The sequence below is a fragment of the Mus musculus genome, chromosome 10 (assembly GCF_000001635.26).
Source record: "Mus musculus strain C57BL/6J chromosome 10, GRCm38.p6 C57BL/6J".
NCBI lineage: Eukaryota > Metazoa > Chordata > Mammalia > Rodentia > Muridae > Mus > Mus musculus.
The window spans coordinates 26729315-26750861 of NC_000076.6; the positions used below are offsets into that span (position 1 = coordinate 26729315).

Sequence of the window (21547 nt, forward strand, 5' to 3'; positions counted from 1 at the left end):
GTCACCTTCTCCCACACACCTTCCCCTTAACTCCCCTTTCCCTTTTCCTCTAAGCAGGTTAGGTACCCCTGGGCATACCTCCACCTTGGCACATCAAGTCTCTGCAGGGCTAGGTGCACATCCTCTTTCCACTGAGGCCAGACAAGGTAGCCCAGCTAGAAGAGTAATATATCCCACATACAGGCAATAACTTTTGCCATAGTCCCCATTCCAATTGTTCAGGACCCACACGAAGACCAAGCTGCCCATATGCTACATTTCTGCAGGGAGGCCTAGGCCCAGCCTTTGTATGCTCTTTGGTTGCTTGTTCAGTCTCTGAGAGCTACAAGGGTCCAGGTTAGTTGACTCTGTTGGTCTTTCTGTGGACGACCTATCCATTTTTCTTATAATGTTTGTTTTAGTTTTTTCTGCATTTATTTAAAGCATTTATTCATTTCCTCACCTTGTTTGTTTTTCTGGATTTTTTAGAAGGATTTTTAAAATTTCCTTTTTAAGAACTATCATCTTTATACTCGTAGTTTCAAGTCTTTTTCTTGTGCTTCATCCTTGTTGGAACATTCAGGGGCTGCTCTGATTGTATATGTGGATATATTGCCCTATCTTTTATTATTATTATTATTATTATTATTATTATTATTATTGTGTTTTTATGCTGGCATCTAGGCATCTGGAATTGGGATAGTTATAGGACTAGGTCTTGATTTCTGGATTTTTCTTTATTTTGTCCTATGGATTCTGTTTCATCTCTGGGTTTTCAGAGTGTGATGCCTGTGTATTATTACATGGTAGGACGTTTTCTCTCAATGTGGAGGCCACTGAAAGTTCCAGGTAAATGTGTGTCTGGGTATTGTGAGCTGACACTTAGGGATGAGGTCAGGCAAGGGGTCTGAAGGGAAGCAAATGAAGTGTCCAACAAGGATCCGTGTGTTTTGTCTCTTTGGAATTTGGGAGCAGGTGGAGTGAAGACGGGTCACCCCAGAGGGTCTGTTATAGCACTGGGCATGAATCGTGGGGTTTGGATCTGGAAGTAACAGACAGAGAGAAGATCCATGGGCAGATTGCTTATTCCTCTGGCTGGAGCAGTCTGTGAGTTGGTCGGGGATGCCTGCTGGAGTTGGGAGCAGAAGAAAAGAAACAAGTTAGGAGAGGACTTTTGTGGGATCCACAGGAGATTGGGAACAGGGGGCAAAGAAGTCTACCACTGATGTTCTGATGTAGAGCTGGAGATGAGACTGAGGGATTGGATTGGGGGAAAGAGAAGAGCCTTCCTGGAACTTACAGAAGAAATGGTGTTTACTACCATAGTGTCCACCAGGAATGGAGTGGCAGTGAAGCCACCATGATGTCTACCAGGAGTGTCAGTGAACTTGCTGTGCTTGCTCACTGGGTCTTTGGGAGATTGTAGCTTTGAGATTAGAACAAGTATGCTCCTTTCACTTCCTGATATTTCCAAAGCCACAGCCTTGCTTTGAGATGTCCTCACTTGGGGTAGAGAAGCTTAGATATCCAAATACACTTGGTGTGTATTCTATAAAAGCATTGTTCTCTGTTGTGAGATCTTTAAGGAACTATTGCCCGCGCTTTTGTTCCACCGGCAAGAAAGACGCAACAAACCGGAATCTTCTGCAGCAAAAGCTTTATTGCTTACATCTTCAGGAGCAAGAGGGAGAATGGCAAAACCCCATCCCTTTTTAAGGAGAATTATCCTCCGCCTAGGACATGTCGCTCCCTGATTGGCTGCAGCCCATTGGCCAAGTTGTCGTCACGGGGAAGGCAGAGCACATGGAGTGGAGAACTACCCTTGGCACATGTGCAAATTATTTGTTTACCACTTAGAACACAGGATGTCAGCGCCATCTTGTAACAGCGAATGTGAAGGCGGCTCCCCACATCTCCCCCTTTTCTTTTATATAAGAGCAATAGGCCACCCATTCTAATGAGAGTGGAGATAGAGGTCAAATCCCCAGTGTGCAGGTAAAGGAGCCGTACACAAAACCTCCTCCCAGGCTCATCACCCAGAGGGGTCCTGGTCTGGTCCCATGTTGTTTTTCCTGGGGAAAGGACACTTGAACACTCAACCTTCTAGAAAGATGACATGTCTCCCTAGAATAGGCTCATATGTGCCGCAGAGCCCTTCTACTGCAGTGCTTAGCCGTGCAACTCTCTCGGGCTGCTGAAGCACACTCACTCTATCCCGTGCAATGAGACTAGCCTCGTGGGGTGCAAGAGCTGAATGGCCAGCGACCTATTGCTTAAGCATAGATAACCATATATCAGGGGAAGCACCATGTTCTAGTGCTGCAAGCGCCTGGGCAATAACCACCTTGTCTCTCCTAGTTTGGGCCTTAAGCTTACAGACCAACCAGAGAAGCAACACTAATCTACAGCAAAGTGTATCTCCAAATAATCCCACCCCCATCCATTCTTTAAAGAAGGAAAATGCTGAGGAGATCCAATTGGGTAATCCTTTGGTCAGGGACAGGTCCAAGCGCGTGGAGTTGACCTGAATGATGGCAAGTCTCAATTCCCGAAGGGTCTGTTCAAATTCAGCCGTCCAATTCTGTAACATATACTGAGAAAGACTTTTTGACAAATTAGCTGCCCTAGTAAATTTCTCATACTAAATGGAAGTAACACACAATCCCAGAAACTTTTGTTCACATCCCAGTTGAGCTATTTGCCATAATACATCTAGTTGTTTCTGGACAAGATCTATGCGTTGATTAACCAGTATGAGACCTCCCTGTATCTTGACATTAGCTGAGGCCTGTTTATCCATGGCTGTGGTCACCGAGGCTGACAATGTGTTAATGGTGTCAGTCGTCTGGACCTGTCCAGACAGAGCCAAGGCTGTCTGAACAATGCCAAACCCAGTTCCTTGTTAGTGGTAAAAAAGCAGGGGAATACTTGAGCATTATACATCACCGGCATTGGGAGTGGAAATGTCGACATTATCCCCCAACGCTGCTCTCTCTTTGTTATTGTCGCCCTGGACATCACCAAGATGAGGGGCATCAGTATTCCCTTGGTCAGTCTGGATTTTTCGGGTGAGTCTTTCTGGTATCCAAAATGGGTTGTCTTAATTCTGTGGAAAAACACAAACAGCTCCCCTGGATCTTATCAAAATAGGATCCGGTCCTTTCCATTTGTTACATAAAACATCTTTCCATTTAACCATCTCATTGGGCCTATCTGGCTCTGAACAATGACGTTCAGCCGCAGTATGGCCATGAGCATCAAGATTTAAAAAATTGAGTGTAAAGAGTGCCACAGACACAGACACTCTTGGTACTCGGGGTAGAGCCTCGACTCCCCCTTTCTGTTTTATTAGATAGGATTTGAGGGTGCGATGCGCACGCTCAACAATACCCGGTCCTTGAGGGTTGTATGGAAGTCCAGTCAGGTGGGTCACGTCCATCTGACGGCAGAACTGCTGGAATTTTTGAGATGTATAAGCTGGTCCATTATCAGTCTTAAGGAGTTTGGGTTTCCCCCAAGCACTCCATGCCTCAAGGCAATGTTGAATCACATGTGAGGCTTTTTCTCCGGTTAAAGGAGAGGCAAACATGATGCCAGAGCAGGTGTCAATAGAGACATGTAAATATTGATTTCTCCCAAAGGAGGAAATATGCGTGACATCCATTTTCCAGACCTGTAATGGCCTGATGCCATGGGGGTTTACCCCTACATGAGGAGTAGATAAAATTTGACAACAATCTAAAGGCATTATTAAGTAATCAGAATCATTTCCAGTAGAACCAATCCCTCTGGCAGCTCGAGGAATACCAGAGGAAGGAAAACAGCCATGTAGGCTTGGCAAAATTATTAGTTGAGCTATTCTGTCTCCTTGTGATATAGAAAAGACAACTTGAAGACAAGAACAGAGAACCTGAAGTTCCCCTTTATAATCCTGATCTACAACTCCAGGGTGGACAATAAGACCTTGTAGGCTGCAAGAGCCTGCCTCTGTCTCCCAAGTGCTGGGATTAACGGCGTGTGCCACCACTGTTCGGCTCCTTCAAAGACCAGAAATGCCTGTTGCATTTTCCTTTGTTCCTCTCTGGGAATGAATGAGTCTGCGCATTGCCTCTCTGTCCATTGCCTCTCTTCGCAGGGCTGACGCACTATGCAGGTCAGGGACTCCGCATAGGGCGGAGGTGCACTATGACCTTGAAGCCGACTGCCCGAGGCCGAGCAGCACGCTGGCCTTCACCAGCCGCTTTTGGCTTTTTCCTTGACTGATTAGCTAGCATTTTATCTGGCTGGTACTTTTCTCTCTCATTTTTCTCCTCTTTTCTTCTAATCTCTCCCCAGGTATTTTTACCTGACCTTAACTTTTCCTCGGGTTCAAGACCCATGGAAAGGCCTGTATACTTAATTGGTGCACCATGTTTCCTCTTTGCTTCTACTCTCTCTCCCCGATTTACTTCTGATAAACTGTCTTGAATTTCGTCCAGAATTCTCTACCCTGCCTTAACCACTTGATAACATGTGAAAAGGAACAAAAGGGCTCCTAACACTGGAGAAAGTTCAAGGCCAGACATAACCTTATAAAGCTGTTCCCCGCTTTACTTCTGATAGACTGTCTTGAATTTTGTTAGAAAGTTCAAGGCCAGATGTACCTTGTAAAGCTGTTCCCTACTTTACTTCTGATAGACTGTCTTGAATTTTGTTAGAAAGTTCAAGGCCAGACATACCTTGTAAAGCTGTAACATGACCGTGACCCGCAGTTCTGGTTCCGGAATGAGGGATCTTCCTTGTGTGATGGTAGTTCCCGGGTGTCAGCACCACTTATCGCCGAGCTTTTGTGTCCGCCGGCAAGAAAGACGCAACAAACTGGAATCTTCTGCAGCAAAAGCTTTATTGCTTACATCTTCAGGAGCAAGAGGGAGAATGGCAAAACCCCATCCCTTTTTAAGGAGAATTATCCTCCGCCTAGGACATGTCGCTCCCTGATTGGCTGCAGCCCATTGGCCGAGTTGTCGTCACGGGGAAGGCAGAGCACATGGAGTGGAGAACTACCCTTGGCACATGCGCAGATTATTTGTTTACCACTTAGAACACAGGATGTCAGCGCCATCTTGTAACGGCGAATGTGAGGGCGGCTCCCCACAAGGAACCACTGTAGTATAGGAATTCTGGTATCCCTTGAGTGAAAAGACATACAACTTTTCCTATGTACACTGAACACTCTCCTCCTCATCCTGGGAAAGTTGCTGCCCAGGGCCCCAACTCCTACTCATGCGCTTGACTTTTAAGACTCCATAGATTGTGGAACTCTTAAATGTTCAAAACCTGCAAAATCTGTAATCCTATTCACTAAAATTCAGCTGGCACAAGTCCAAAAAGGTCTCTGCAGACTCAGTAGGCTTTAAAATGTGATTAGATCTGACTGTAAATGTCACAAAGACCCTGTTCCCTTTATTTATTGTAGAAAACTTTAAGCAAAACATATCCTAGCTGTTTCTTGTCCTCTGGGTTTTTTTTTTTCTTTTCTTTTCTTAATGAGAAGGGAATCAATTAGAATTGGAATTTTTTATGTTGGAAGAAATTGTTAAATTTATGGTTAAAATGTCCTTATTAACTTGGGTTTATTCCAGTTACAGAGCAAGTAATTTATTTTGCCAACATAAAAAGAAAATATCCTCTGTGGTGGGACTATAAATTTTTTCATGCTTATTTGACTTTTCTGTAATTTTTTTTTACTATAAATACTTAACTGCTTGTATATTCAGGAAGTATATTAATAAAGACATTAAAATTTAATATAATAGGACATAATAAAAGAGAATGTCAACAAGGACTGCATCTAGAACATCACAATTAATATGTTTCTAGTCATGTATTTTATTCTGCTTAGAAGTCTATAGTCGCTGTATATCATTAAGTTTTCTCCTTTCTTAATACAAGCTTTGCTTATGGCTTGATATTCAGTGCTTAGGGTAGTTCCTGGTTGTAGAAAGGATTTCTTCTAACAGTTCCCATGCCTTTTTTTCCTTCAGTGTTGGATTTTAGGCAGGATTTGGGGTACAAAGAGCAGGTGTGCTAAGTGCTCATCTTGATGAGCATGTGGGAGCCTATATGATGCGCACTCAACACCTGAGGTCAGGACAGAGCCCACGCAGCACAGGACCGTTCTCTCCTGTGTGCATCTCTGTCAAATCTAGCTCCAAACCCATCATTCTGCTCTCACTGTCACTAGTGATTGTTATCTTGCTGGATTTTATTTAAAATAAAATAGATAAATTTGTGTTTAGCATTTTTGTAAGTATTTTTCTTACATGATTTTTTAAAAAATACTCCTACATTGCTTCTTGTTTTAAAAGATGCTAGGTTCTATCATTAAAGGTTTCTTATACTTCTGCTATCTTTTTAAATTATGAATAAATAATTTCCCCTTTCTTTTCTCCCTCCAAACCCTCTCATATGCACCCCTACCTTGCCCTCTTTCAAATTTTTTGTATGTGTTATTTCCTGGAGAGACTGTGTCTTTCATTCTCAACATTCATTAGTGGCCTACGGGGCTTTGTGTAAAGTTGACGTCCCATGATCTCTCCCTCAATTTTTTTTGACATGTCTATTTTTGCTGTCATGTTTAGTCAGTTATGATGGTGAGACTTTAAAGCCGAAGGATGTGAGTTGAATAACCAGAACTAATAAGAACAAGGTGAAAACATCATCAGTATTTTCTAAATGATGACTTCTGGTTGGAAAACTTGAAGGGACAGTTCTCAGTATATAGTCTATGATCATAGGGTCATACGTCCCTTACAGAATAGAATTCATGGAGCCTGTTTCCTTTCACTAATATGTCACTGAATCAGCCACTTCTAGAAGAATGTTTGATAGTAAACCACAGTGGTATTAAGAGACCATACTGTTCGCTAAGAGAGATTAAATATTTTCATATCACATAGCCATTGTTGCAAGTGTCCTAAGAAATTGTCCTTTACTGAGACTGTGGAGGTTGGCCAGAACTCCCATTAGTATCCTGGTTTTGAGTTCATCAGAAAGAAAATTTTAGGTTATAATGTCAGTTATTTTTAAAATATTTTGATAACTGTATTTTAAAGGAGTTGAGTTCATTTTTTATCATGTTCACTTCAGTTAAGAATGTAGTCTTTTAGCTGGGCATGGTGGTGCACGCCTTTAATCTCAGCACTTGGGAGGCAGAGGCAGGCAGATTTCTGAGTTTGATGCCAGCCTGGTCTACAAAGTGAGTTCCAGGACAGCCAGAACTACACAGAGAAACGCTGTCACAATCAATCAATCAATCAATCAATCAATCAAATTCTTTTCAGATTTCACCAGATGGTAAAAGGTATTCAGAACACTGAGTTTGAGAGCCCCTGATCCAGAGATATTTGTGAGTCTTGAGAGTCCAAGCTACTCTTTACAGCTCATGAGAGACTGGAGTGAAGAGCAAAAGCCCAGATGTTCAATTTGCAATTAGAAGTAATGACCACATAAAATTTATAGAAGGCTAGGTCAAAATGAACAAGTGTATAGCTATAACTGGGAGAGGAGTGTTTTTTTATATAGTGAGATATTATAGTGTTATTTGGAGTACTATATTAAAATAAGTATGGAATGGAAAAATAAAACACTAAAGATGGAGACATTTTGAATAGCATAATTAGCAAGCCTGACTTGGTGAAGGTACATGGAATCTGACACTTGAGGCATGAGACTTCTTTTCAATAAATTTCACAGGATTGAAATGTAGGCTCACCATTCCAGGAAGCTAGAAATGAATGACAACAAAAACAAACCAGAAAACTCATTTGATTGTGGGGGGGGAAGAGTGTGACCAGAATACATTTTACACATGTATGAAATTGTCAAGGAGTAAATTAAAAACACAAAATAGAAGAAGTAATTACTTGGTCTCTAGTAGTTCTTAATATTTAATCTAGAATAAGAACATAGCTTAGTGTTTTCTGCATACATTATGACAACATATATTGTTAAATGAAAGCATCATTAGTAAGGAATTATATATCCTTGTAAGGGGAAAATCTAAATATCAATCAGTGACAGACACTGGAAAAAGTACAATGAAGTTTATTCTTAAAATATAAATTAAAGATGAGGACCTGTGAGGCAGTTGCCTGGGAGAAAGATTCAGTTCCGTCTGAGTCCTACACCACAGGAGGAGAGAATTGACTTCCATAAGGTCTTCTTGGGCCTCCAATTATATGCCATCGTAGGTGCAACTCCATACATTAATACATAGCCACACACACTAGATTAATAAGTAGGCTCAAAAATAAATATATATTTTTAAAGCCAAATATTAATGACAAGACAAAAATAAAACTCAAGAAAACTGTATACTCTAAAGGAGATTCTTTGAGAGGTTCAATACAATGAAAAGACTTTCCTTAGAGTAAGACATGAAGCAATAGCACTAGTAATGAGGGGGGAAACCCACATGATATCCCTGTGCTTAGAAAGGGGGAGCTTCCGTCAGTAAATTTGTACTAATACATTTGAAGCTATTTCAAATATATATTCTGAGTAAGTGTAATCTTAAAAGAGAAAAAAGGCATTAGAAGGGAAACCCAGGAATTACCACATAAGTTGAATTTTTAATTACAGCTTCATTCACAGGAGTACCTCAGCCTAGATGGCTTTATGGAGAAACCCCACAGAACACTCAAGTTTTTGTTTTTGTTTTTTTGTTTGTTTGTTTGTTTTGTTTTTTTAAAAGAAGCCAGATTCAGAAAGACAAATGTTATACTTTTTCTCTCATACACGAAACAAACATATATGTGTGTGTTTGTGTGTGTGTGTGTATATATATATATACACACACACACATATATAGCATATATACATTATAAATATGTGTATATATACATTATATATATGTATATATACTATATACACACACACATATATAGTATATATACATTATAAATATGTGTATATATACATTATATATGTATATATACTATATATGTGTGTGTGTATGTATATATATGTATGTATGTATATATGTATATATATATATGAATGAAAAACTAGGAAGGGGATCATAAGGAGGAGGAGATCTTACAGAAGAGAAATGGAGAAAGGAATGGAAAGCATGTAATAAGATGGCGGGCCAGGCTAACTGGAGAATAAAAAGGCATTCCACTGCTGGACACAGGGGAAGGGGGCCTAGGGAAGATCCTGGGGGAGGGGGCAAATGAGAACTAAACATAATGAATCCTAATGAATCCAAAGATGCCATGATGAAGCTTATTAGTTTGTATGCCAACCTAAAACATGTTGATGTTTACAATGTCCCATGTGTATATTTTTAAATGAGTATTTTTCAGACATGAGACTGTTAGAATCTAGTGGGGAAACCCCCACCCAATTCCTGATTCAGTGTGCACCCAAAAAAATCACGAAGGGCCATCTTGATGTAAATACATGAGGATGTTTAATTACGGAGCTCCGGACTGACATGCATCCCACACAGGAGATAACGGATGTCAGCCATGGGGCTCGAAAGCTAGGGGTTTTTATGGGGTAAGGGGCTTAGGGGTGTGGAATTCAGCATAGCGACACACTATTGGCTTATTCAAACATTAACAGAAAGATTACATGTCAGCAAAAGGGCATCAGGACTTTGTTCCTGTGGGCTGGGGGCTTATCTTTGTTCACATAGCAACCAGTTGATGTATGACTTTACCCGGCGTCAAGGGGCAGTAGACAGAGGGGAGGTTCCGGCCAGGTGGTGTTGACCCAGACAAGATAGCCCTGCTTGTCCCTGCTTTTTTTTTTTTTTTCATTTTTACAGTCAAGCTGTTCTTAGGAATGTCTTAACAACAGCCCTGTCTGTTCTGCTTTGTTCTCGGCCCCAGGCAGCCTCTAGGCTCACAAACAACCAGCAATTTCTGAGTACTTTATTTGACTTACAGGTCTTGAAATTTCATCTTTCTTTCAAGGCAACAAAAAGGGAAGAGAACACTGAAGGTTTTTCATGAGATCAGAATAACCATGACATCACAGGACAAAAACATGACATCACATACTGAGAAAAGTAATTAATAGTCATGATATTACGGAATAACCATGATATCACACACTCAGACGACTACCCCCAGGAGTTAATGTGATCATCCCTTGAGTGTCTGTGTAGAACAGCTACCTGAGCACATGCGGTCCTTTTCTATTGAAGCTGTAAACAACAATGTATGCAGCATTTAAAGCATTCTGGATTCATTATATTACAGTTATGTGCACTACAAATGGAGCTTAAACCTGTGTAGGCTGTGTGCCTGCTGCAGGCTGGAGTGAAGAACTCTGACCCCTCCCCCCTTTTTTTTCTTATCTGCCCAGTCACCTTTATCAGAAAAACTAAGTAGCTTTTGAGTATCATTCTAGTCATTACTGTGTAGCATCATTTAGATCTCTTCCTCTACCTCCTCTCATTTCTAAGGATTTTTTTTACCTCGTTTCTGATTTATATGGATATCAATATATAAGCATATGAATGTGTTTTATGGATATATAAACATATAGGTATGTTTTATGGTCAGCAGATTGTCAACTTCAGTTTCTCATTGCTCTATAGTATGACAGTCACAGGTTCCAGGGATCAGGATAAGGACATTGTAGGGAGAAGGGTATAATTGTGTCTACTCTGACTTTGTTTAAAAGCCTAGCTGCACACCAATTCGGATGAAGTAAAGAAAGGCTACAATATAGCCACTAGGCAAGCTTACTTCAGAAACCTAATGTTGATTTAACACCAAAAGAACCCACATGAATTATCACATTAGCAAAAGATAAATGTCTAATTGGATATATGCAATGCTTAATAAAACACAACTTATTTTCAGATTGCCTCCACCCAAACTAGCATACATGTAATCTCAGCATTAAGGAAGCCAAGGTAGGACCATGAGCTGAAGACTGCCTTGGCCTACATAGCACTGTCCTGCCTAAATAAAAGTATCCTCACATAAAAAATTGGCTAAAGTTTGAAAGGCTGAGAACATCAAATGATGGCAATGTTCTGAGGTCAAACTCTTTGGAAATATTTCAGTAGTTTCTGCTAAAGTTGACGATATGTGTGCCAATCATCCAGCAAGATAGATATTCAACAAAGATGTGTATGTAGATAGGTTAGTACACACAGAAGAATATTCATCATGGCAATTATAAGAATTAAAAACTGGAAATAGCTCTAATTTCAATGTGTGATAGAGAAAATAAATAGTATTATACCCTTAATAGATGCTCTGAAGCAATCAAAAGAATAAAACTCATTTAAATGTTATGCAGATATTATAAGCATAATTCTAAGAGGAAAAAATGTTAAAGAATATATACTGAAGCTTTATATTTGTAGCAATTTTAGAAGTAAATCTCAACCACCAAACTAGGAGTGTGTTCTTAGCTCATAAGTCCTGATAGTAGAGACTGACTATTGATAAGGACGAGATGAAGGTTTATGGCACTGTCAATCACCTTTTTTTTTTAACTATGGTAGAGTAAGTAACGTAAATATTTGTGTTGTGATAAACTATGCCACTACACAGTTCTGGGTGGTATTGGCTTATTACAAGGGTAAAAGTATTTAGGAAGTTGTAGTGAAGTCCTGTTCTTCTTTATTTATCAGTGAGAGTGTATTGACATGTGTGTCCATATGTGACACCAGCTAGCTAGAAGAGAGCATCAGGTGTCCTCTATCACCTTCCACCCATTCCTGTGAAGCAGGGTTCTCCCTGAACATGGGACTAGAGGCCAGCGAGTTCCAGTGACCTTCCTGTCTCTGCCCTCCTTGTCATTTCAAATGTATGTGGGATGCCCTTGTTACATGGGTGCTGGGATCTGAACTTGATTTCTCATGACTTCACAGTGAGTCCTCTTTTTTTGTTTTGTTTTGTGTTTGTTTTGTTTTCAAACAAGCTTAGTGTTTATTGAATGTGTTTGTTTGTAATATAAATATTGCAAAGTAGTGAGAGGAGATGTAAAGTTAGGTGGGGGTGGGATACTGTGGAAGAACAGCTCTGGAAACAGCTACCAGTACCATGGTGTACAGCTTGGGACAGGATATATAGGAGAAACATAACAGTGAATAAGCTTTTGTCACAAGATCAATTCTGCTTGTTTCCCCAGAGAGTGACCAATCAGTTTCCAGTCACTCACAAGTAATCCAACTTTTGAAATAAACCTTTCCCGCTCCGAGGCTGTGGTAAAGTCTGTGATCTCAAAGACTTCGGACTAGGGCTCACTGTCCGCCGCCATCTTGTGGCGTCAGCCCAACATTGCTTTTCTCCTTCCTTCCTTCCTTCCTTCTTTTCTTCCTTCCTTCCTTCTTTTCTTCCTTTTCTTCCTTTCCCTCCTTTCCTTCCTTTTCTTCCTTCCTTTCTTTTCTCCTTCCTTCCTTTCTTTTCTTCCTTCCTTCCTTTCTTTTCTTCCTTCCTTCCTTTCTTTTCTTCCTTCCTTCCTTTCTTTTCTTCCTTCCTTCCTTTCTTTTCTTCCTTCCTTCCTTTCTTTTCTTCCTTCCTTCCTTTCTTTTCTTCCTTCCTTCCTTTCTTTTCTTCCTTCCTTCCTTTCTTTTCTTCCTTCCTTCCTTTTCTTCCTTCCTTCATTGGTTGGTTGGTTGGTTTTTAGGTTTTCTGAAACAGGGTTTCTCTGTGTAGCCCTGGCTGTCCTGGAACTCACGCTGCAGACCAGGCTGGCCTCGAACTCAGAAATCCACCTGCCTCTGCCTCCCAAGTGCTGGGATCAAAGGCGTGTGCCACCACGCCTGGCTCCGACATTGCTTTTCTTAAGAAAATGGTTTTTCCGGCTCCTGTTTGACCTACTACAACTGCAGTGACTGGGTCTGACTCTGAATCAAATATGTCCTGTACTGGTATTCTATAATTATCTGGAAGTTTCTATCAGGTATATGAATAAGTGTTGGTCTCCAATGTCCATATACTTTGAAATGTAGTCTTCATAATTTTTTGCATTTAGTTTGTTTATGTCTCCTCTTTTTCAGAGCCATGGTTGAGAGTTCTTCCCGATTGACTTGTAGAGACAGGCTCAACCCCATGGGATACATGCCACAATGTGTGCTCAATAGCAGCATTACCAGATCTTCTTCAGAAGCATTCTCAGTTTCATCCAGGATATTGGTGTGAATTTAAATTTCTCTGGCTCTTTCCTGAGAAGCTCTTCAAAACTACAGAACTCCTCATCACTCAGTCTTTGCAGAGGCTTCAGCAAGCCATGGCCAGATGAGTCCACCATCTTGGATAGTCATCTCCGATTCCAGAGCCTGATAAATCTTCAAAACAAAGACATAAGTGATACCTTGGTCCCAAAATTTCAACACTGGGAATCCATTTCCAAGCAACAACTGCACAAATGCTCAAAGATGCACCCAGTCTGGACCTGGTTGCATGGGCTGATACTTATCAAAGGACAGTGAGTACTCTTAACTGCAGAGCCATGCCTATGCTACCAAGTATATTAGAAGCCACTCTATTTGTACATTATGAGGAGTTAGTGGCACAGGTGCACAGTTTCTACTTCTAGGAGGACCAGCTCTTGAAGCCATGTTATTAAAAATAATTGTCAACAGAACCAAGGGTTCTATGCCTGCTAGCCTTAGGATGATCTTCTGAGTGACAAAATCTAGCTACCTCACATCCAGCTGGCATGACTCTTGGCCTCTAGACATTTTCCTGAATTCCTGTCTTGTGTTTGTCTCTCTTTTGTGAACTCCTAGGATCTGCATCTTTCCTCAGATATATCAGCTCAATGCATCTTAGACTAGTCCCACTGACTATCATTCTTGGGTCTTAACGACTACTCTGTCCTTCAGGGCAACTTTTGAGTCATGGCTAGCACATTTTAAATGCCTCTTGATATATCTGGTTGTAATTTTCACACCCAGGATGAGGAAAGAGTTGAGATGCCAAAGCTATTGGCATAGGCCGTATCTACCAAGTAGTCTAAAGTATACAGCCTGGCATTAAAGTGGAGAAATTCAGCAAGAGAAGGTAACAGGCACTGTGATCCCCCACTAGACCACAATTGAGTAATAGCAGCTCCAGTCTTATGCTGGCCCAGTATAGGCATAGTCAGCTGCTGTGAGATCATGACTGAAGTGGAGACGTGCCAGAAGGCAGCATTTCAAAGCCCTTCTCCATACCTTCTACCTTCTAGGTTCTTTTGATGGATCCTCAGGGAGAGGTGGTCTTTGTCTTTAGTTAAGTAGCCATGGGTTAAGTGATCACATCAGACTCCACAGGACAGAGATGCAGACAGCCTGCTTAGAAAAGCTCTGCCTTTGGATCACAAAACAGAAGTTGTGAATGTGAGAAAAGGGAGTTGTAGGGAAAAGTGGGGATTGAGAAGAGTGGAATGGAGATGGGAAAGGGACAAAGAACCAGAGAGTATTGTTGCATCTGCCTCGGCCGGCAAGGAAGACACAACACAGTCGGATTCTTCTCAACAGCCTTTATTGCAGGGACGCCTCAATGCTGCTACAGGTACCCTGGGCACCCAGGGAGTTCTGCTTATATACTCTCAGCCCCCATCCACTCACGGCAGGCCATGTCACCTCACCAGGCACACAGCTTCAGCCAATCAGGGCGGCAGGGGCATGTCTCCACCAAATATGGGCTTTTTTACACCACCAGCATCATGGTGCACCTGCACAGCTCTCACGATGGTCGTGGCTTATTTTCAGGTGTATGAGGAAGTCAGGTGCAAGTCATAAGACTTAGCTGCAGTCCCGGGCGCCATCTTGGGACTGCTGCCCCACCCGCTCCTCACATCTCTCCCCCCCCTTTTTTTGGCGGAGAGAATGTCTGTCTTAGATTGCCCCCCTGTGGCAATGCCCCTTACCCATCCTTGGGAGACAAACAGCATTGGTTTGATCCCTGTCTTAGGTTGGTGACACGCCCAGGGAGTCTTATCCGTCATTGACTACTTCTCTATCATGCCAAACCACACTTGAGGAGATTGTCCTGTCTGCATGTGGCAGGTGCACCAGAAGGCCAGGATGCTGATTAATCTATGGCCCAATTTTGATTGCTGCAAGCAAGCCTCATGGGTGAAGGTAGAGGTCTGATCCCCAGTGTGCAAGCATAGGGGCCCTACACAAAACCATCCCTTGGGCTCATCACCCAGAGAGGTCTTGGCCAGCTCCCGTGTCATTTTTCCTGGGGGAAGGGAACTAGGACATTGAACCTTCATGCAATCAGACGTGCCTTCCACAGGATGCCAACAGCAAGCTATCCTCTGTGCAGTGCTTAGCCTTGCAACCCATGGCATAACGCAGCATTATTTCTTTAGAGCGGCTAAGCCAAATCTGAGGAAATTGTCCTGCCTCCACTGCGGCAAAGGCCTGCGCCACTGCCACAGGCCCTCTGGTCCCCTGTGCCTGTGTAGAAAAGAGTCTCTAGAGTAGATGGGCAAAAATTAGGATGTATTGACAAGCAGTCAAACACGCTAGAATGGTGTTGGATCTGAATGTAATGTTCCAGTCGAGCATCAGACTTTTATAATACAGAATAAATTGCAGAACAAGGCACATTGAATTTTTCCAGGTGCAAAAGGAGTGACTTCAAAAGGAACCAGGTAAATGTATAACACTAGAGATTTAGCACAGATGCAAGGGGAGTGACTACAAAGGGAATTTGTAGGGACCAGATAAATGTTTACATTAGAGATTAGCACTTTCTGCCAGGCAAGAGTTTTACACTTAGAGTTAATTGCCTCAGGGTAGTTAACTCTTGACACGCCTCAAGAATAATGTAGTGTCACTGACCCCAAAATTCTCTAGGCCTCTAATTCTTATCAATATCTGAAGACTGTCTATTTTCAGTATAGTATACTAATTTGCTCTTGGCATGGAATGTAGTCTGTAATAAGAATTTCTATCTCAGTGAGAATTTTAGTCTCTATCTGTAAACAGCTGAGTAAAATGGCAAGTGCTTAATTGTTTACTGAATGGGTTAAGCTCCTTGCTGCTATCTGGAATCTAAGAACACTGGGAAAAGGCTTTAGCTATGTTAGAATACAACCTTAAAAGGCATTTACTATAAGGTGATGTTTAATAGAGTGCATGTGAATCTATACACTAGATTAATGTGGTGGAAATTTGAATATAATGGGTTAGGGAAAGAGATGCCATAACTCTGGGAGGAAAATTTCCCTGGACTCTTATCCTCGTGAAACAGCTTCCAGGCTTTTCACCTGACAAACCGATCCAAACTGGAGAGTTGGCTTTCGCCAGAATATCCAGGAGGAGAGTCCTAGAAATTTATTTCTCATGAGCAGCTTTTTGGCATTTTTGCCTCACAAGCTGACTCCACCAGAGTGCCCTGACACGCCACCATGGCGGAAGTGCGGGCCTGCACATGCTTCACCTGACACATACACCAAACACACAACACACACACTATTACAAGCATACATTCCAGGGCTTCCATCAGCCCTGAGGCAAGGGATCAGTGCAACTACCATTCACCCCACATAACAACCATACATATAAGAGGCACTGCCCAAGGTGGAAGGGAATCAGGAACACTCCTACAAAAAGGAAGGCCCATCTAGGTTGGGAGGTTATAGTGCCCTTGGATGTACTAGCAGGCCACACCCCTCGAATCCAGGTAGCATTAGCTTTAGTAGATACAGCTGAACACAATCACTCATCTGTGAAATATTTTGAATCATCTGAAAACACAACAATCCCTTTAGCTGAAGCAGCATAGAAAAAAGGCAATTGTAGTGAAGCATTAGATGTAAAGAATCGAGGAAACACTTGAATGCGCCAACGGCATGGTTTTCAGGAACACAGACATTATTCCCCAACGTAGCTCTTCAGTTCTCACTAGCGCGAGCATTCCCAGCCACAGGAACATCCACGTCCTCATAGCTCTGCTTGTTTTGAATTGCTCTGGTCAGCCCTTCTGGGACCCACAGCTGTTGTGGGTGATCCTGAGGAAACACAAACAGACCCTCTCGCCCAAACCAATTGAGAGCGCTCCTCTCTCACCTGATTCAGCACCTCATTACCTCTCTGAAGTTCTGCGCCACATCTTTCTCTTCTATGCAATTTCTCACTAACTTCCAGACCGGCAAAACCCCTTTTGGTAAAACCCTCTGTTCCTCTGCAAACCTCAAGTCCCAATGGTGCTTGGTGCAACTTGTCCCAAAGCCGGGAACCTTAACTTGTAAGAAAGGAAGAAACTTGTCCCAAAGCCGGGAACCTTAACTTGTCTTCACAATTTCCTTTTCTTTATCACTGATTCCTTTTATTTTCCCTCCCTTTTCTTTTCCTTTTTCTTTCTTGCCCTTTTTCTTTCTCTTGCTCATACGCTCTTTGTCCTCTTCTGACATGCTTTCTTGTTCCATAAGAATTTTCTGACCTGCTTTAACTGCCTCAACACATCGCTTGTCCTCTAAACAAGCATGCACCATGCGCCAAAGCGGTTTCACTCCTGTGGGTTTTTTTTTTTTTTTTTTTTATTTTTTACTGATCCTTTTTCAGCTTCTCTTTCTAGGTCTCTCCCCAACTTATCCCACGATCCCAAAGTTAGGGATCCGGTAGGCAAAAACCAGGGCGCAATGCGGTCAACTTCAGACAGAAAACTTGCTAATATTTCTTCTGATTTTGAGCTTCCGCTGACCAAGCAGATCTTGCAAAGCGGAGAAGAGATTACTAGATGGACACTCATGTCCAGGTCTGTGACAGTTCAAACAAATGCAAAGGCCATAAAATACAAAAAATGAAACTAGGATGAGAGCTACCCACGCTGGTCTATAGGAGGAAAAAACATCCCCCTTTAACCGGGAATCAATTAGGGAGACTTACCGGTACCGCCGTTCCTTGGCTGAAAAGTTCTGAATCTGCGAAGTCGTTGTCCTCAGGTCCCTGTACAGGCCACCAGATGTTGCATCCACCTCAGCCGGCAAAGGAAGACACAACACGGTTGGATTCTTCTCAACAGCCTTTATTGCAGGAATGCCTCAATGCTGCTACAGGGACCCTGGGCACCCAGGGAGTTCTGCTTATATACTCTCAGCCCCCATCCACTCATGGCAGGCCATGTCACCTCACCAGGCACGCAGCTTCAGCCAATCAGGGCGGCAGGGGCATGTCTCCACCAAATATGGACTTGTTTACACCACCAGCATCATGGTGCACCTGCACAGCTCTCACGATGGTCGTGGCTTATTTTCAGGTGTATGAGGAAGTCAGGTGCAAGTCATAAGACTTAGCTGCAGTCCCGGGCACCATCTTGGGACTGCTGCCACACCTGCTCCTCACAGAGTATCACAGACAGATATGAAACTGTCAGACATATTGAAAAAAATCATAAGATGGAGAGAAATTAAGAATAGAAATGACAGTTTTAATTTCTAATGCATAATGTGTTCCCCATCAATATCTACTTTTAACCATAACCTGGTTTTGATAGAAAAATAGTGAGCATTATCTTCAAAAAGTTTAAACTTGAAAAACCATTGTTCAATATAGGCTGTCAACATGAAAGGTTTTTTTGCTGATTATAGATGTTTTAAAACATTCTTCATTTGTATTGCCAAATTCTATTTCAACTGTTTCAAATTACTACTGTAATTTTAGCTGCTGAGGGATTCCAAATTTGATTTGCTTGAAAGACATCGCTTGAAAGATAGGAAAATAATAACAATTAGAATTAAATTTAGAGTTTTATTAGAAAATTTGAACTCAGAAAATTTTGCTTTCATTTCAATGTTATTAGAAACCACATCAAATATACTGCTAAAGTGTCAAATATATTCAACATTTACTGAGATTAAGACATACAGTCTACTCTCATTCTGTACATTTTTCTGTTCTTCTTGACACAAGGGCTGCTCCATTTTATATAAAGGGGTACTGGAAAAATCCATGGATCACAGACGCACACTTTCATTCCTCCTGAGTGTTTCATCTACAGCAAAAGCAAAACAATAAAAATAAGCAAAAAACGCCAGCTTATTTGAGTTTGATAATCTTTTCAAATACCTATAGTCATGTAAGTCTGTGTTTGTGTATGGAAAGTACAATTAACTTAAGTCCATATTCTGAGGCTTGAGGCAACAGTTCTAAGACCTGCCAATCAGCACAATCTTTACAGGCGACTTGGGCATTTGTCTATTGAGGACACAATTCCTAGAGTAACTTAAAAAGCTGAGATGTGACACCATCCCCTCTTGTCAGCCTACAATCTTGGATAACTATGGAGTATTGAGTATCCCAGTCCTCAGTTTCTTCATCTGTAAAATAGAATCCTAGTTCATACTGTAGCAATGATTAAACAACATATGTAAACCATTCATGCAATCTGATACATCTGAACATTAGACACTCAGTAAACATTTGCTGTTATGTATTTGTTTAAATGATGATTGAAAACAGTTGTGTGCAAACATGAGAGGCACGTGTGGAGACCAGATAACTGCTTTCAGTAGCTGGTTCTCTTGTTCCACCTTATGTGGATTTCTGGGACTGAACTCATGACATGGGGGTTATTGAGGCTTCTCAGTGGCCTTGGCTTACTTTCTTGAAGGTCAGTGTCTCAAGTTCCTTTCACTTTTTCTTCAGGAGGTTGGGTATAGAGAGAGTATCTTGTCTATTGTATGGATCCATCACCTGTCAACCAAAAAACCCTATGGCCTACAGTAAAGAGTAGAATAGAAGGTGGGACACCCAGGAGACAGCAAGCATTCTGGGAGAGAGTCAGGTATGGGAGATTTGCCCAGGAAGATGTGACAAGATGGACACATGGTACCAGAGGACAGGAAAGCAGCCATTTGGCAGAATGTAGATTAGAATAAATGGGATAATTTAGCTTATCTAATAAGAGAAAAGCTTAGGGGCTAGAGAGATGGCTCAGCGGTTAAGAGCACTGACTGTTCTTCCAGAGATCCTGAGTTCAATTCCCAGCAACCACATGGTGGCTCACAACCATGTGTAATAGAATTTGATGCCCTCTTCTGGTGTGCCTGAAGAGAGTAACAGTATACTCGCATACATAAATCTTAGAAGTTTAGCTATGTGGTCAAGGTATTAATATATTTTGAGTCTGAGTCTTATTTCTTGGAGCATGGGGCTGGGAGAAAGAACCAGGCATCACTTCTACAGTTGGCAATTCTGAAGTATTTTAGAAAAATGGAGGTTGCAATATGGCTATAAAATTTTCTTTAGAGTCTTCTGTATACACACATAATCCTATCATACTTCTCCCTTAAGGAGAAGGAAGGAACCTATCTTATTCTCTGATGGAAAAAGAAAAAGGTGTCTCCTATTCACCAATTCCCTGAGAGGTTAAATAAAAAGAACCAAAGTAGAAATATCTGTCAACTTGTTGGAACATTAGCTGTGATTTTCTGTCTATTTAATTCTGGACGGTTAATTTTTTTCTGACTTGTCTTCCTCGTTATTCACTGCCTTCAGTATCATTGTTTTGTTTGAGTCCTGATAACCCTGTGAGTCATAACTACCGCTTTCAATTATAGCCGTCACTGACGAGCATAAGAAATGATTCTGAAATGATACCCCTTCTAAAACTTCCAAGTGGAATCTCATCTGGGGACAATGATTTAGTGTGGCTTGACTTTTGGAAGGGTGCCGGAAAGGGGTTGTAATTCTCACATCTTTCCCGTTGACTCTGGGATATTTAGCTGACATTTGAACTTGGCCTGCAAGTTGACAGCTTTTCTGATTTGATTAAGCCATGTCGATGAGGACTCATGCGCTTCTTCACAGGACAAGCTCTCTACAATAACAGTCATTACATCTTGCCTATAGAAGTGTTTCTGCAGCTGGGCGTGGTGGCGCACACCTTTGATCCCAGCACTCAGGAGGCAGAGGCAGGTGGATTTCTGAGTTCGAGGCCAGCCTGGTCTACAGAGTGAGTTCTAGGACAGCCAGGGCTACACAGAGAAACCCTGTCTCAAAAAACAAAAAACAAAAAAAAACAAACAAAAAAAAAACAAACAAAAAAAGTGTTTCTGCATGCCCTGCTTTCCATGGAGGGAGCTGGCTTCCAAATTGAGAGGTTTTTATGGCTTGGAGCAAGCCTCCCTTTCAGTCTCTCTACAGGTTTGTGGTAGTTTGAGTATGCTTGGCCCAGGGAGTGGCACTATTAGGATGGATGGCCTTATTGGAGTAGGTGTGCCACTGTGGTCTTGGGCTTTAAAACTCTCATCCTAGCTAGCTGGAAACCAGTCTTCTCCTAGTGGCCTTCAGATGAATATATAGAACTCTCAGCTCCTCCTGCACCATGCCTGCCTTGATGCTACCATAGTCCCACCTTGATGATAATGGACTGAACCTCTGAACCTGTAGCCAGCTCCAATGAAATGTTGTCCTTATGAGTTGCCTTGGTCATGGTGTCTCATCACAGCAGTAAAACCTTAACTAAGACAAGGTGTTTCTCTTAGCAACCTGGCCTTGAGCTTCCTTTTGTAATGTGTAGGAATATTCTTCATAATTGTGATGGTATCATTATTAAATTTATTAATGTGGGGGGAGATGAATATGCCATGACATAAGTGCAAGACAGGAAAC

At 41.8% G+C, this 21547-nt stretch overlaps 1 long non-coding RNA gene across 1 annotated transcript in view; it reads left to right on the forward strand.

Annotated features, from left to right (window-relative positions):
* The window catches only part of Gm48893, a 52996-nt gene extending 34023 nt beyond the window's left edge, over positions 1-18973 (forward strand). Inside the window, exon 2 of the long non-coding RNA XR_003948859.1 lies at positions 12992-18973. This is a non-coding gene — a long non-coding RNA (predicted gene, 48893). The remainder of the gene's footprint in view (positions 1-12991) is intronic.
* Positions 18974-21547: the final 2574 nt, after the last annotated feature.